This window comes from Equus asinus, chromosome 1, assembly GCF_041296235.1.
Source record: "Equus asinus isolate D_3611 breed Donkey chromosome 1, EquAss-T2T_v2, whole genome shotgun sequence".
Classification (NCBI taxonomy): Eukaryota; Metazoa; Chordata; class Mammalia; order Perissodactyla; family Equidae; genus Equus; species Equus asinus.
Window position 1 is genome coordinate 159,367,958 of NC_091790.1, and position 11,767 is coordinate 159,379,724.

Below are 11,767 nucleotides of genomic sequence, written 5' to 3' on the forward strand. Positions count from 1 at the left end.
TGCTCAGGCAATCAAATCCTGGAGTACTTTGCTTGACCTCCAGAGGAAGTCCTAAGGATAGTCTTTGCCCCACTGTGCGTGCATTCTTCTAGATATCTCCCTATTTTCTTCTTCTTCTTCCTTCCTTCCTCTTCATCATTCTTTTATTATTTCTTCAGTTACTCTCCTCTTTCTCTTACACACATCATCCAACACATCCGCTTGGCCAGAATCCAACCATCATTTATTATGAATTTTATTGTTACAGCTCTGTCCAAATGACCGGCATCTCTCACCTGGATTATTGCAACACTCTGCTAACTGGCAGCCAGAGGGAGTCTTTGAAAATGGAAGTCAGACCATGTGCCTCCATTGCTCAAAACCCTACTAGGAATTCTCCTCTCATTCAGAGCAAAAGCCAAATTCCTCACTACCAAGTTCTACAAAGGCCCTACATGACCCACCCCCTGACCCTGTTAATTCCCTGAGCTCACCGCCTACCATTTCCTCCCCTCTTACACCTCTTCAGCTCCATTAATATCTCTGAGGTTCCTCAAACATCCCTCACACCGTCACCTGAGAGCCTTTTCCACGCTGTTCATTTCCTCCACCTATTCCCCCCCATTTCCTCATCTGTCTCCCTATCAGTTAAGCCTTTCCTGACCATCCTATATAAAATTATATCACCCTTGCTCTTCATTCTCATCTGTCTTGCCCACCTATGTTTTCTATAGCATTTACCACCATCCAACATAATTTATATTTAGTTATTTTTCGTTGTCTGTCTCCTCCAAGTAGAATGTAAGCTCCACAAGAGCAAGGGCACTTTCTATTTTGTTCACCCTTGTAACTCAAGATCTAGAACAGTGGATACACAACGGGTGCACAACACACCTTTGTGGAATGGATGATCTGTTGTTTCCTTTCTGTCTTCTTGTTCTCACAACACTCTAACCCATCCACCTTGTCCTGCGGCCAGAACAGTCGTATTTTGAAACCGAGTACCAGGACATGTTTTCTGACACATGGCCTGACAATGGCACAGGATATGTGAAATTGGGACATAAACAACAATTTGGCAGGGAGTGGGGAGGGAGAAATGATTGCTGTTCTAATGGCAAAACCATCTGTTACATTTACATTTAGACCACTCATAGTTCCCAAGAGTCTTTCTAATGCCCATCCCACACTCATTTGCAATTTCAAAGCCATTACTATTGGTTAAAAAAATTGTTGTGATCCCACATTTATACTTTGAAGATAGACAACTCGAATCTCCACCCTACCTTTCACCCCTCTGTGTCTCTGGAGCTTCATAATGTCCTTTTATCTTACACTTGCTATTGTGGTTGGTTATTGGTTGGTTACTGGATCACATTTTAATTTTTCATTACATATTTTCTTATCCAAAAAAATAGTTTTTCATCATACAACCTGCCTTGTGGTTTGGGACCTAAGTGTCTTCATTATGAGATCATAAAATTCTGGAGCATGATGGGCCCCCCCTTCTTAAAGTAATTGAAAAAGACATTTTGTGAGACCCGTTCCCATAACGTTAATGCTGACTTTATTCAAAACAAGCATGAAAATTAGTCCACAAAAGAGGAAAGGATACTGATTTTAAAAATATAAAAATAGTTAGAGTCTAGATTTAGACTTGCAAACTTCAGAAGTTACTTCTTTTGGCGACTGTACGTGATTTTCAAAATGGCTGAAAGGATGGATAAATTATAACATCTGAGAAAGAATCTTTTAGTTAGTAGATCTAGCAAAACATTATTATTGTTATTATTATTGAAAATGGTTATATTTAAACCTAGAAATTAAGTCTCGAAGCTTTCAGTAAGCACTAAGTTTCATCCTACATGTTGTCAGGTACTGTCTTTGCTCACATCATATTTCCTTGTACCAGCTGGAGGTTGACTCATAGCAATTGTCATCCGTCTTCTGTAAATCTCTTGAAACCTGTATTATTACAACATAGACCAACCAGTATTACTACAACATAGGCCCAATGGGCTATAAAACATCTCTCATAAGTCACTTCTACTTTCTCAGAAAGAGAGCTGCCTACATGTTCCTTTCAGTAAATAAAAAACGAAGATCCGACATTTACAACATATTCTAATTCCTCAATACTCTTCTAGCAACAAAATTGTTCTGAGTATCTAAACATGATTGTTTGTATTGCATTTATACAAGATAAGTCCTTTATCTACTATTGTTATATTTGAATTACCTTAAATGGAGCACTCTCTTTAAATTGGATCACTGACTTTGATCTTGATTGACTCACCTCCTAGTCAGAGTGAGTTTGTTTAAATAAAGAGAAACCCTGTCAAGGAGGCTTGAGTGAAGGTGGATTTCCTTGTATCCTTATAAAAGGATGTAAGAGGAAGCCCGTGGAATCCAACCAGGTACAGTAGCAACTATCACAGTGACTCTGGAAAGTCATTAAATGGCTAATCTCTCTGGTTTGTCTCTGTCTCTGAGGCCTTGTGTTTTCTCATTATGCTCTGTGTCTGCTTCTCTGTCTCTCTCTGCAAACTGATTTGTACACTCACTTAATTGCTTGTATGTGGCCCCATCGTTTCTGCTCCAAACTGACAGCCTCAGCCTCCAGCATCTCTATGGTCTTCCAGTTCAAACACTCAACACCAACTCAATCTCTGTCTTTCTATTCCAATTTCCCAGGAGAGAGAATCTGATTGACCACATGGGGTCAAGCTTTTATTCCTAGTACAATCAACTATGTCTGGGGAAGCAGGGTCACATGTATTTAAAGCTCCTACTTCTGGGGACAGAACAGGATTTCCAAAAAGTGAGTGAGGAGAAAATGATTGCTAAAGGGAAATAATCATTATTTCTAAAACAACTTCATAGAAATCTAGCATTTACCCTTAAAACACACCAACAGAAAAAAAAACACAGTGAGGAAACTAACACAAAACTGGGCTTGGAGTAGATGTTAATAAATGTTTATTGAATGAATGAAGGGTTAATGAATTCTTTTATTGAGATCTTGGAATTGAAGCAGATAGAATTTCATTAAAGATTAGATAAAAGTAATTTTACAAAGCTAGGAAATTTTCTGGATATTGTGGCTCAGCTTGTAGGCCATAATATCCAAAGTATAAAAATTAACCATGGACAAGAGTGAGAAAGATTTTAGTTTGTCATGTTTTACAGTGATTTCCCACTCTCCTGCTTTACACTGGCTGATTACACTTATACCTTCCAAGAAATATCATTGCTAAATTTTTCTTATAATCTCCATTGGTGATTCCAGTGTGTTTGTGTTTGTAAGGATGTTGGCGTAATGTCTCCAGGGTGAGGTTAGGAAACACTCTTGTCCTAAAACTCTCTCCAGGTACCATAATAACTATCTAAAGAAGCTTTTGTGACAAGGAAACAGGGCAATTCTTACCTATAAGACTCCAAGAAAGCAACAAGAATTGCTACAAAGAAACCTAGAACAAGAGCTTAAAAGAGAATATAGCAACCTGGAATAAGAATAACTAGTTCTTCATTTTAATGCCAAATTGCCTATTGATTTCCTATATGACTTTAAACAAACACGGATTCCTGTTCCTTACTTGTCTCTTTTGTCGGTACAAACATAAAACGGAGTGAAGTGGGAGTTATTTCCATGGTGGCTATCTATGGCCTCTGCCCAATACCACTACCACACCCTTCTTTGGAAATTTCTCTTCCCCACACTCCAACCATCTGGCTCCTGCAGGAGATTGCATGGCTCAGCCCTCTGGCCATAGCTTCTTAGTCTAATACTCTGCCTCTATCTCCCAGTGGAACAATAAGTCCCAGCAACTGGATATGGGCACAGGGGACCTAGAGAGTCAGTCTTTCTCTCTGGTAGGTGAATGGAAAAGATGTAACACTCGGAAGCTACCAGGAGCCAATTTTCTGCCAGGTAAGGGAACTCAGTCTGTAGCAAGAGAGAGCGACAAAGCCAAACCCCGGAAGCAGAAGCAAGAGGCAGAAGGAGAACTCTGGAAATGGTCATTTCCTGTTGAAGTTGTTCTTCATGGCTCACTGCAACCATGACCCTCCCCACAGCACGGTTTTACCATAAGATAGCCCAAAGTCCTTCTGATAAATCCCTCCTTTGACTTAAAGTAGTTTGGGTGGGTTTCTTAGAAGTAATAGAGGTCTAATTAATGTTCTCTACTACTAAAACTACGATGAGAAGCCATTGGGAGAGCTTCTTCAGCCCTTTGAGTCTCTGCCATACTGACATAGAAAAAGAGATGTAATGTCCTAGGCAATACAAGTGGGTGCAGTCAGTCTCATTCCACACAGCAGGGCGTTACCACACTTGAATGTGCTGCGTCAGAGGAGGCTCCCTAGACCTACAAGCTGCAAATATTGAGGGATATTTTAGTACACCTGTTTCAAAGACAACCAGTCAAATTTAAGTTGTTCTTCTTAAGGAAGGTTAGCAAAACTAGCATTATACTTGCCTAGGAATGGAACTGTTTTAATGCTGTGGTGAGTGAATAAAGAACTCTAATGCCCTTCATTTTCTATGTGTCCTTAGGTACATAGTAAAATGAATGTGTAGGTAATACTTTTGACTGTAAATAACAGACAACCAGACTTCCAGTGACTGAAACAAACAGGGATTTATTTTTCTTATTTAATAGGAAATCTGGAGATAGGGTTCTTGGTACTGATCTGGAAACTTAATGATGTCAGCACCAGCAGCTCTGCGGCACTGTTGGCCTCTCCCTGATGCCTCTCACCTCGCAGTCACAAGATGGCTGCTGAAGCTTTAGAGCACATCCCCAGTGAAAGAAGAAACAAGGGGGAAGGATTGGTACCAGGCACATTTTCTTTTGTCCTCTTGTATTGGGAAAACAAAAACTGTCCCAGAACTACTACTCCTGGCCAACCCACTTGTGTTTCACTGGCTAGTCCTAGATTCTTTGGCCACTCTTAGCTTTAAAAGATGCTACAATTGTGGGGACCAGGATCATCATGCTTGCTTAGGTCCAAGCTTCCCAAGTGGTGTGCCATGTTGCATAAGGCCTGTAGGTTACAGTAATGCCAGATAAAACTGATCCCTTCGTTTCTTGGGGTAGCTGGAGCCTTTTGGCTGGTTGTCCTTGGTATGAGCATGCTCTTCAGAACTCCTTGCAGGGTGGCCTGAGGAGAGTGGTGTCCAGTGACGTTCCCTGTGGTCCCTTCAGGTGGTAGACAAGGGAGCCACACCTGATACTTGCTGACCACATGGTGAGCATGGCCCCAGAGGCGCTGTCTCACCTGGGCGTGCACAGGAGCAATCAGCTGCAGAGTCTGCAGTGATGCACAGCGACAAGGGGACTGTGAACTATGCGGGGGTTTCTATGTCAGGTGTCCAAGGAGTTTGCACAGCCCAAGGTGTGGTCATTAGAGCTTGGGGATCGGGGAAATCAAATAGAGGCTCCTGGTAGGCCCAACTCTGGTTCACCACCCCCAATTTCAGCCTTCATCTATATCAGAAACTTCCATCCATGTGTAACTGATGTGCCTTTTTAGTAATATCCACCCTACCTGCAGGCTGACTACACATCCTGCAAATTAGAGCTTCATCATGATTTTCAGATACTTGGTATGAAAAGGTTAACTGGATTTGGAATACATTCACATTATCATGTAAAACTTCAATATATTTGTCAAAGAAATGTTAGACTTAAAAAACTCATTTCAACCATTACACATTTTGAATGATTGTAAATATGATTCCAATTTTTTTAGTCACCAATTTATGTAAACACGATTGTGATGACTATAAAGAATTTAAGGAGATCGTCATCAAAAAAAGCTGGAAGGGAAATTATATTTAACCATTTCAAGCCTAAAATCTGATTATTAAATTTTAGGTTTGTGGACGCAAGCTTAAGTTTCTCATTATAAAAAATAAGAAAATATGTTATTTGGAAATTTTATCCAAATTTAATAATTCAAATCTTTCTAAATATTTGTATTTTTTTAATCAGAATTATATAATATGAAGCGAATGTAATAGATTTTTTTTCTCCAAGCCCCATAATGATGCCTCCAAATGCCCTCCAGGTTAGCACAGCATACTGTACAAATTTAATCATTTTCTATGTGTCGAATCATGAAAAATGTTTGGAAGCACTAGCTGAGACATCCACCATTCATCCCCGGAGGTGAGCATGTCACCACCCCAAACACACTCAAGTCCTTTTGGCAAAGAAGACATGGAGAATGGATGCAGCTGGGCAGCCCAATAGCATCTTCACAATGAGTTATATTCAAGGCATCAAGTAATTGTGTATGCTTATTTCCTTAGCTCTCATTTAGAAGTATGCGAATAGTTGGCCCCCTGCACACAGCAATTAAATGAAGCCTCTCCATGGAGAGCTCCTTCCTCCAGATACATCATGGAGTATGGTCCAATTATCTTAGAAACGTTACAAAATAACTCCATTTTTAACAGAATTTTTTGCCAGCCATAAGTCATTCTGGCTGAACCAGGCTGGCTACCCTGTTTCCTGTGGTTCCCTGCCATCTTCCAGCCACTGAGAAGAAAGTTTCAAGAGAAAAATGTCTTGTGCAAAGCCATTGTATCTGCCTCCCATGATGGGGACCTGAGTCTGCCTTGATCACCTTAATTTTGTGTTATCTATGGCTTCCTCTTCCCCTCACTGTTTTACCTTTGATTTAATTTGTCAAGCATTTATTTAGCACTTCCTGTGTGCTAGTACTATGGAGGGTAGAAAGGTGCTTTAACCTAGTGCTGGCCTGGGACACAGGACAAGGATGTACTGAAAATGGATAAACAACTGGCCAAGACTATCTGGGTCATATTCTGGGAAGGTGACTTGTCTAGCGTGGCAGGGCATGAAGAGGAGGAAAGAAGGAAACTGAAGCAAGATGGAGAAGGTGTAAAGAATTTAAACCTTATGCTGTACACAACAAGAAGCCATCAAAGATTTTGAGGCCAAGTGCAGTTTGAGAAAGCAACAAGTTACGTCATAAGGTTTTCCAATTTACAAAGTGCTTTCGCACAGTCCCATTCATGTGTCCCCTATTTTTCATCAAATTCATTATGAATGGGTATGAGGAAATTTACAGCAAGAGGAACTTTTCCTCCAAACAGGTACATGTTTTCAGGGTCATAAGACAGTGTGGGCTCCGGCATCAAACTACCTGAGTTTGTAGCTTGGTTCCACTGCTTTCTAGCTGTCTGAACCTGGGCAAGGTTTCTAACTTCTCTGTGCCTTAGTTTCCTAATATGCCAAATGGGGATAATAATAGCATCTACTTCATAGGGTTACTGTAAAGATTAAATGAAAAAATATATGAATATATATAAAGTCCTGAGAATGATGCCTGGTGTACAATAGTTCTCAAAAATTTATCTATTATTGCCTTTTGATATTATTTTTAATCTCAGAATTAATAATAATTCTACAGATATACTACACATATACATATTTTGTGCACACACACAAATGCACATATAATTTCCCCAACGAGAATTAAGATCCATAAGAAGAGTAGTCTGTCATGCCCCAATGTCAACTGCAGCACTTGCCATACAGTAGCCACTTAATAAATACTTGTTGGATGAATGAACTGTGGATGAGACAATGCTATGCATTCACCAAACCTTTTCGTTTTCCTCCTGGGCAACCACAAGGGAGCGCCTTTCCTAGGCCCACTGTGGTGGAACCATGGGACATGTTATGGCCAAGGGAAATGTGCTCCGGCCCCTAAAGCCCTTACGAGATCCTCAGACTCTCTCTTCACGCCCCTGACAAGGTTCTTGCTGAAGATTCTGAGGCTTTGGCGGACAAAGGAGCACCATTTGAAAGTCGCCTGCATCCCTGAGTCATTGCATGTCAGGGAAGTCACCAGGAGAGCTGACTGACCAGAAACAGCCACGTTGGAGTCTATAGAAGCAAGAAGTAAACTTCCATTTTGTTAACCCACTGAGATTTTTTTCTAATAGAAGTTAACCTGGTTTGAGCAATGCAAAAGGAAGGAAGGAAAGAAGGCAGGCAGGCACGTTTGCTTTCGTGCTTTTGTCTAATAGGAATAAGCGATAATAGCAAAGTACGACTTAGAACTGGAAGAAAGCTTCAGAGAACAGCTGGTCCAACTTTCTCATTCTACAGAAAGGAATCAGAGACTCGATATGGTTGAATGATCATTCAAGGTCACACAGCTGAAACCGGGCGCCCGGTCTCCTGATTTCTAGGCCAACATTTTGTTTTGTTTTTCCTATTGGCTTTATAAGTTTCCTATTTTATTTTTCCTAGAAATTGTATATATTATTGTCCTCCAAATTGAATCCATAAGGGCAACAAATTAAGAAAATTCTCTTTTAAAATAGAAGGGGAAAGGGAGAGAACATGACATTCAATTATACCTCAAAGGTAAATTAAAACCGATTACACATTTATTTTTTGCTTCCTTCAGATGAAGAATCTTGCAATGCCACCCCAGTTACAGGGCCTAATTTGTGTGTCTGGCTCAGCAGGCTGACTCTCCAACCCCAGGCTCTTTGCACCAGCAGGTCCGGTTACTACAACAGTCGCTACCTCACACACTCTGCGTTAAACATTAGTGATGGGATGATGACACTGACCCAGTCGTGCCTGGGCTACTTCTTGACGAAATCAAAATAGCATTAACTAGTTAGAGATTAAGATATTTAGATTCAAGTTAGAGAGTTCCCACAACCAGTCTCCCAAGGTCACTTAGTTTTATTTATTTATTTTTTTAACAATTTCAAAGCTTTTCTGAACAGTAAAGTAGAGAGCAAATTCATCAGGGACAATAAAAATAAAAATTGTAAATGAACAAAGCATTAAAGAACATGTTTTTAAGCTCACAAATTGCACGAGTCAGTACAATGGACTTCAAGTCAGCATTTCTAGGCCTGCATGCCGGTTCTGTCATTGGCTGTTTAACCTGGCAAATGAACCTCTGAAGGCCTCAGTTACTGCATCAGTAAAATCAGGACAACACTATGTATCTCATGAGGTGTCTCTGAGACATTACCTGAAGGCCAGCACAGAGTTTAGGAAATGTTTGTTTTTCAAAAGTGAGGAAAAGCCTCCAGACTAAGAAACTTGAACCGCCCCTGTGCTAGCCACAAAACAGAATCACTGAATATGTTGACTGCAGGAAAAGCTCATGAAGGTTGCAAATCCCGTGGAAGTAGTCAGATCCATTTTTGCCTAACATGGATGCTGAAAACCTGAGAGTTGGGGGTATTCTGAAAGGATCAGGAGGAAGAAACCTTACCTGATAATTCTGATTCTCGCAGCGCCATTGTCATTACTCCAGCATTACAGCATCACAGAAACTTTCACCACTCAATAGGGCATGCTATGTCAGTCTTCACCTAAACTAATTCTCCTTCCACTCAAGTTTTTCTTCTGGGTTATAACCAACCTGAGAATCTAGACTAGTATTCTCATCAGTGCCTTAAATACATAAGGTGCTCAATAAAAGTTTATTACACTGTCCTGCCCAGCAGCTCACTGGGGTTGGATATTGATCAGGCATTGAAAAGGGTTGAAATTGTGCAAATGAAGAGAGCTGACATGTCATGCAAAAGAATCACCAGAAATCATCCATTCCCCAGGCTGGGGGCTACTGGTGGCTCAAAGACAGCCATGGGGACTACCACCTGCCTTGTCGTATTTCATCTTTGTAGCCCAGAATCAAAGGGAAGGTCCAGACAACTACAGTTGACCTCAAAACCCAAAAACCAGTAAGTGAGATTCATTTGAAAAATGAATTCAGACTAACAATATAGCACAGGAAAAAGATGCCTGTCTTAGAGAGAGGTTTAAAAAACAGCAAAGGAGAATATTACTTAAACAATCTCCAGATACAAACTAGGCAGTATGAGGATCACTTAGAAAAAGGGGGAGAAACATAACTCCCCTGGTTTACTACGTGGCAGCAGTTATGCAAGCCAACCAAACATCTAATGGCATGGCCACAAAATAAGAGGATAAATGAAAAGAAAGCAAGGTGATGCTTTAAGGCTTCATCCTGCATGGCTGTGCTGGTGCACACCTGTGAAGCTGGTCCTACAGATCATGGACCAGCCGCATGGGCATCACCTGGGAGCTGCTCAGAAATGCAGAATCTCAGGCCCTACCCTAGACCTAAGGAACCAGAATCTGGATTTTAGTAAGAACCCCAGGTCTTTGACAAGCACATTGAAGTTTGAAAAGCACCCTTTTAGGCAGACCTTCTCCATCAACTGGCCTTGGTTTGGAGAACTTGGTCATGAAAGAAAGTAATAGGAAAGGAACCAAACGGTCTAGGAAGACCACATACATCCTCTGGTGCAGGTACAGTTTTCCTTCACTCACAAACACACGGCCTCTACTGCTTACTGCTAATTCAGTCTTCTCCTATTCCGTTTACATTCCCCACCCCTCCACTTGCCTCAGATCTTCCTTTCATCCCATAACATTGCTCAGTTCTAACTTAAGCCTCCAGTCTACGTCAAGGGGAAATATTATCCATATTGAATGCCTACTGTAAATTTTCTGTAAAGCAGCAAACTCCTTCTGCTGATAAACAAAACTCATCAATAGGAATTTCAACAGTCCATTAGCCCTTTTCTTGGGAAAAGAATCTAACAAATTTAAGATTATATCCCTCTACCACTTACTCTACATAGAACACTTGTGAAAAGTCTGCTTTCTGGTAGAGACCAGATAGTTTCTGATTAACAGAAAATCAGAGGAGGTTTCATTATTTTGAGTTCATCACAATCATCAAAATGGTCAGAAGGAAAAAAATTTTTTCAATCATGAAAGAAGAGCCTCCGTTAGGTTCACTGGATTGTTTAGAGCTGCTAAAGGATCTTAGAAATCACCAAGTTCACAGTGTGGTCCTGGGAGCAGCAGCACAGCATGACCTGGGAACCTGTAAGAAATGCAAAGTCTCAGGCCCCACCTTAGACTTTTTAAAGCAGAAACTCTGGGAGTGAGGCCTGGAGACCTGTGTCTTAACAAGCCTTCCGGTTGATTCTGACGCCCTCTTAAATTTAAAAGCTACCGATTTAATTTAAGAACAGATTAATCCATCAAATCAGGCCCAGGGAGCCAAGAAGTTTTCATAGAAAAAACTAAAACATACGGCAAGTATTTCCGACTAGGATCGTGAGTCTCATCCTCAGAGCCGGTTTAGCCAAAGGCAAAACGTGAAGGATTCCATTCTTTAAAAAGGCAGGTAGAAATAGCTGTTTTCTAGCATGATTTTAACTGGTCAGAAACATTGAAAGATTCATTTATATGAGAATATTTTCAAAGCAGACACTGCTTTACAATCAGCTAGCAGCCTGGAAAGATCTAAAAGGACCCTGGCAATTCCTCTGGTGGTATTGCTTCTCTCCTTTGAAAGTTTAAAAAACATCCTGCTCCTGAGTCATTTCATTTCATTCTTAACTTATACTTTCAGGTTACAAAATACTTAATAATCCAATAGAGTGGCTCTTCTGCATCTTATAGTGCATTCAGCTGTTTCAGTTAATGGAGAAATTTCCACTCCCCTTCCAAGTGTTCACTTACCATAAGAAGCGTTTGACGTCCATTTTGGTATGCAAACAGCCAAATCGTGCAATTAGCCCATGCCCGCTTCTCCAGAACCAGAGGGCATCAGAGACACAGGTCAGGACTGTGTGATTTTTATGTTCAGGAGTCGATTATACTAGCTGAGAGAGATGCTCTTAAGTAAAGTGCACTGTGCTTTAATAGCTTCTTTACGATACAGGGAAAGCCAA